Raw genomic sequence first — 6,021 nt, 5'->3', positions numbered from 1 at the left:
CATCCACAACTCCTCCTGCCACCTCAGACGGACATGTCTGGGGGCGAAGATGGGTTACTTGAGTCAGAGCTCCAGTTTCCAGAGAGAGATGTCCCCCTCTCCTGCCCCAACACTAACGGGCCCAGCCAGCAGATTGCAAAGCTGTTATAGAAACGTCACACGACGGACCGCCCTGCAGCGGCGGGGAAGTCATGCGGAGACAAAGAGATGGGGGCTCGGGAAGTCCCCTGGCTCCCCTGAGGTCACAGCTCTAGGGCAGCAGAGCCAGGGCCAGAACCAGGTGTCAGGACGGCACAGGCCGTTGTTCCTGTGGGTGCCCGCAGGACCCTCTCTGCCCACTGGTCAGCTGCCGGCTGCAGTCAGGCCGCAGCCCTCGCTACAGTGGTGTGTGGCGTGGGGGAGATCTGTGTGCCCTGAAGACCCCCTAGAGGGCGGCCCCGGGCCTCTGCTGCTGCACACAGCAGGACTCACTGCCCCGTGCCCAGCCCCTGCCCAGAAAGGCCTCCCTCCTTATCTACAGTCCCCACGTGCTCATTCTTTTAGCAAAGTGTCCGAAGGCCACCGATAGGTGAAGAGCGCCTCTGGGATAACAGAAACAGCCACTAACATCCTCCTGTTCCATTCGCCACAGCCAGCAGCAGCTCTGGGCCCCGGTTCACTTGCCATGGCCAGGGTGGCCTTAGAGGCCCTTTCTGGCTCTGACATTCTGAGTCTGTGACCTCATGTGACCCAGCACAGGCCAAGAGCTCTCTCCCATCGAGCTTGCGTGCACCTCTCATGCCCCAGGAGCTGGGACTCACAACCCTCCCTCAGCTCCGCGGGTCAGCCAGGTGGCTTGGGCCTTGCAAGGTGAGGTCTCAGGTTAGGGTCAGGTTAAGGGGAGGGCTCAGGTGTGTGCCATTACTCTGCACCACTCCCAGATGCCCTACAGCTCCCACTGCTGTGAGGGACAGATGCTGGAAAGGCTTTGGAAGGAAGAGAAGGAGGCGCCAGGATAACTCCTCCAGGCTTCCATTCTGCTCAGTTCTAAGACCGTTACCATGGATGGGTGCGTCCTGGGTCAGTGGTTTGAGGAAGCATATTTCTGTGATGGGCTCTCTCAGCTACTTTCCACTAAACCTCTGAAGCCACCACCCCTCTGGCCATTTCTCAGAGCCATTCAGAGCCAGTTTTCCTCCCAGCGTCAACACCTCCTTGGCAGGCCAGGGCCAAGCTGGGCACTCAGGAGAGATGCACCTGGGTAGGTGTTGGGCTAAGGTTCACAGACCCTCCAAACCCATTGTACAGACTGGGTCACCGAACCCTCATGTGCCAGCGGGGTCACCATACCCCTCACATTCAGGTCGCGAGCTAGGTAATTGGGAAAGATCCTGGGAGCCGTTGGCAGAGTTGGCAGGTTCATTCCAATGTTCCAAGGCAGCTGACAGCAGCCTCCAGCAACAGTGGCGGTGGCCTCCCAGGGACACCCTGGGGACCCTGGCCTCAATGGACCCCAAAAGCCTCCCTGTGGCTCCCCCAGGGCATCCCAGGGGCAGGGGGCACTGTGGATCAGAGTCACTCATCCTTTATACAAGTCCAATAACCCAGGAACACCTTGGTGTGAGTCAGACAACCCAGGAACATCTGGGTGCCCATGTGCATCCACAGACAATAGCCAAGGAACACCTGAGTGCCCATGCACAGTTATCATTTACATCAAATGCTTGGTGAGATTCTGAACCCCTCAGGGATCCTGACTATTGACTTTCACTTTCCGTACAGTAGGGAGGAGCCATCTCCTCAGGGCCAAGCAGCACAGCAGCACCTGCCTTCATGCATGAGAGCAGGGTGCAGCCAGGCACATCAGGGGCTAGGCAGGGGAATGCAGGTCTGGTGTGGAAGATGCCCCTCTCCCCGGGTGTAGTGGTAGTTGCTGGAGCTCCTCAAAGGCCACAGCACCCAGCACAGAGCAGGGAGGCTGGACAGCACAACTGCTGGCCTGAGTGGCAGGGATGGCCAACCCTGCTCTTCAGGCCCCCTTCCTGTTAACTGGGGGTGGTGGCAGCCCCCTGTGCTCCCAGGCCTGTGGGAGGGCCAGGTGTGGCCAGGGCCTGGGAGCATGGGCTGCTTTTCTTTTCACTGTTTCCCTTCAGAGAGAGAACTGCTCTCTCCCTAGTTCTTGCCCTGTGTCTGCAGTGCCCAGCAGGACACTTCTACCTCAGCAGAGCTACCTGCCCCATCCAGTTCCAGCTGGGCACATTTGGCCCCCACCCAGGCCAGGACAAAGCCACAGACTGCACTCCATGCCCGGTGGGCAGGTCCTGTATCCAGGCAGGGCTGATGCGGCCAGACACAGAGGGCACACCAGGGTAGGTGCCTGCTATTTCTCAATAATGGGGTGACCCAATGGGGGCCAGAGTTCTCCCCTGCCACCCTCAGAGAGTCAGTCCCTGGGCAAGGTGATGCTTCTCCAAGCCTCCACCCCCTGGGAGTCCCGGAAGGGCCGATGCTTCCAGATCAGGGCTTGGTCTCAGCCACCTTGGGGCTCCAGGACGTGGTCCCAGAGTGCTGAGGCTGAGCACTGTCTCAGTCCCCACACTCAGGAGGCAGCTGGGGAACTCTCATCCTGGCTCTGTCCATGGATGAGAGGCCAGGCTACTGTGCAAAGCCACACAGCAGGCCACGGGCACGGTGGGATCTTCCCGTGACTTTCCAGGATGCTGGCTCTGCCTAGTGGGTGCCAGGCCCGGCTCCCCGGCTGTCGTAGGTACATGTGTCCTGCAGGCTCCTTCAGTCCCCACGTGCCCTCCCATATCTCCCCACCCAGGACCTTCAGTAACCGCAATGACCTCTCTAACTGGTGGGACTGGCCTGTGCTGGGGGTGAGTGAGAAGGCGGATGGTGGCCTTGCTTCCTTGGGCCCTGCCTTTGGTGATGAACAAGCTCCACCTCAGGGCAGGGAGGCCAGGAAGACAGACCCTGCCCTCAGCCCCTTCATTCCCCACAAAGAACACTGGCCACCTTTCCGTGGAGTGCCCCAAAGATGAGACCATAAAGGGCACTCTGGGTTCCCACCCTGCTGCCTCAGGGGGGGTGGCCTAGTCAGCTGTTAACCCCGGTGACCCCACTCTCCAGGCCTACATCAGGACTGTGTTTGCGGAAACTGGGTGCCCAGCTGACCATTACTTCCCTCTGGGCACAAAAGAACCAACCCAGTTCCAGTGTCCCCTGGGCACCTGGAGTAACCGGACCAGACTGACCATGATGAAGAGTGTGCACCCTGTCCCAGGGGCTGGTTCTGAGTCAGTGGCGCTCAGGTGCGCTTGGGGACATGCAGGGCTGGGCATTACTGCCCTCAAGGTGAGTGGGGCCAGGCCCTGCTCCTGCCAGGTCACAGGCAAGTGCCAGGAAGGTGTGCTGCGAGCCGGCCTGTGCACCGCCTCTGGAGTGGAGGCAGCAGGAGAGGCCTCGTGTGCATTGGGAGGGATGAAGTTTCGATTTCAGGACGGCCTTCCTGAGAAGGTGGCTGGGAGAAGCAGGAAGCTTGGGGGAGCTGTGGCCACAGACTGTGGGGAAGTCACCAGCAGGCTGAGGCCTGGGGGGAATTGGTCAGCCGTTGAATGGCCTGACTGGGATTCACAGGGCGTCACAGCCCAAATGAGGGGTGGCCTCCTCGAGGCTGGATCCTGGGGAGTAGCACCCCTGCTCCCTGCCTGGCCCCTGCAGCCTCCCCTGGGGAACTGTCCCCAGGGAGCAGGTAAGTTGCTGCTGTGTGCTCTCCCTTTCCTCCTCAGACCCCCTCTTCTCTGAAACAGGTACCAAGTGGGGCACCCAGTTCCCCTCTCTGGCAGGCACCTACAGCTCCCAGGCAGGCCACAGCTGCTGCAGGACTGTCTGCTCTGCCCCCCAAGGGCCTTCTGTCCCAGTGGGGCCCCCGAGCCTGTGTTCTGCCCATGGTAAGGTGGCCGAGTGGGGTGGCTGCTCCTGAAGCCAAGTAACCGTGTGTTTCGTGTGCACCTGCCCGAACCCAGCACTGCTGGGCTCCGAGGGTCTATGGAGAGAAAAGCGCTGGCCGGCCCGCAGGACCCGCAGCTGTGCTGAGACAGGAGCGGGGCTCACCCTGGGGTGGAGGAGGCAGGAAAGGCGTCGGCGTGACAGGAAGCAGCCCCTCTCCAGCTGCCCACCCTGGGGGAGAAGCTGCCTCAGCTGCCTCAGCTGCCCACCCCAAAGCCTTCAGAAGCTCATTTCAGCTGAGGTGTCAGCAGAGATCATTTGACCCAAGCTCTGAGGTGCTCTGTGGATTTGACTATTTTATTGAAATGTGCCTTTCATTCCTCTGTCAAAAAGAAAACTTAGAGTTTTTCTTGTTAAACAAAAAAGCAATATATGAAGGGTTTTCAAAAATTTCATGTAGAGTTTTGTATTATCTTCTAATTCTATTTTTTTACAAGCTTTTTGAAGTACCCTCATATATTCTTTGTGTAAAAAGTGGAAGTAGCATTAATCAAAATAAATTTCAGATCAAATACAGTTTTCAATGGAAAAAAAGAAAATCATAAAATCACAAAACATAATATAAATGGATATTTGTAAAATTTGAGAGAATGTCAAATGAAATGAAAGGCAGAAGCCATCCAGGAAAAGACCGCAGCACTTGGAGACAGCATTTCAAGCTCCCATCGTCCTAGGGCGTCGCAACCCAAGTTGAAAGGCGGACAGGACGGAGCGGATCTTTGTGCCTGCCGCCTTGTTATACAAAAGCCCTGGCCCATCAGTTAAAACAAGACGGACAGAGAGAGCCCCCAACAGAAAAACATGAGCAAAGTAGAGGAACAGACAGCTTCAGAAAGAAGCCCGACTCTCCTGGTTTTAAATCACCTCCCTGCACTTCTCCACCAAGGCCACCCCCAGGGCCCGCTTCCTGGGACAGGGCTGGGACCTGCCCTCACACCCCAAGGGGTGGACAGAGAGAGCCCCCAACAGAAAAACATGAGCAAAGTAGAGGAACAGACAGCTTCAGAAAGAAGCGCGACTCTCCTGGTTTTAAATCACCTCCCTGCACTTCTCCACCGAGGCCACCCCCAGGGCCCGCTTCCTGGGACAGGGCTGGGACCTGCCCTCACACCCCAAGGGGGAGTCTGGGGGCAGGTGCAGGGGCAGCCCTCGGCAGGGGTAGCTGCCCCTCCACACCCCACAAGCCACGGCGGCTCTTCTGGTCTGCCGAAGCCAGGCCCAGGGCTGCTCCACGCCCTGCAGGTGAGGAGGCGGGTGGTGGGGTCCCTCCTGGGGAAAAAGACTGGGTCTAGGACCCTCTTCCCTGCTGGGGAGGCCAGGATGCCTGTGAACAGCGGTTGAAGATGGAGCTTTTCTATGGGGCATGGACAGAACCTGCTTCCTAACTGTGGGAAATCACTGGCCTCAGGAGCACTGAGTTCCCACCTCACGGAGCTGAGATGAGAATTAAATAAGACGAGCCCAGGAAGGGCAGTAAATGAACACCTGCCCCGACCGAGGCTGAACGGGAAAGGAAGCCCCCCAGGGGACGGGTGACGCGGGCCTTCCCGCAGGGCAGGCGAGGGGGTGGGCCCCTGCCTTTGAGTGGACCGTGTCACCACACTCTGTGTATCTCAGGGACAACCATGTAGACCGAGGACCAGAGCATCTTTCCCAGGTATGTTTCAGTGCGTCCAGTGCTAAAGAAGGAAGGAGATTCTAGTAATAACTGATCGTTATCATAAGGGAATTCTATGTTTAATTTTTTAAAAAATTGGTCATACTGTTTTCCACAGTGGCAGCACCATTTTACATTCCTGCCAACAGTGATAAGGTTCCAATTTCTCCATATTCTCACCAACATTTGTAAATTTCTGTGGGTTTTTTTGTCTTTTTTTTTTTGTCTTTTTTCGTGACCGGTAATGGGATCGCAACCCTCGGTGTCACGCCCGCAACACGTTCAACCAGTGAGCGGACCAGTCTCTATATGGGATCCGAACCCTCGGTGGGAGCGCCGCCACACTCCCAAGCGCCGCACTCTACCGAGTG

The sequence above is a fragment of the Galeopterus variegatus genome, unplaced genomic scaffold (assembly GCF_000696425.1).
Source record: "Galeopterus variegatus unplaced genomic scaffold, G_variegatus-3.0.2 Scaffold2221, whole genome shotgun sequence".
In the NCBI taxonomy this organism is placed as follows: domain Eukaryota; kingdom Metazoa; phylum Chordata; class Mammalia; order Dermoptera; family Cynocephalidae; genus Galeopterus; species Galeopterus variegatus.
This window is presented reverse-complemented; position numbering follows the sequence as displayed.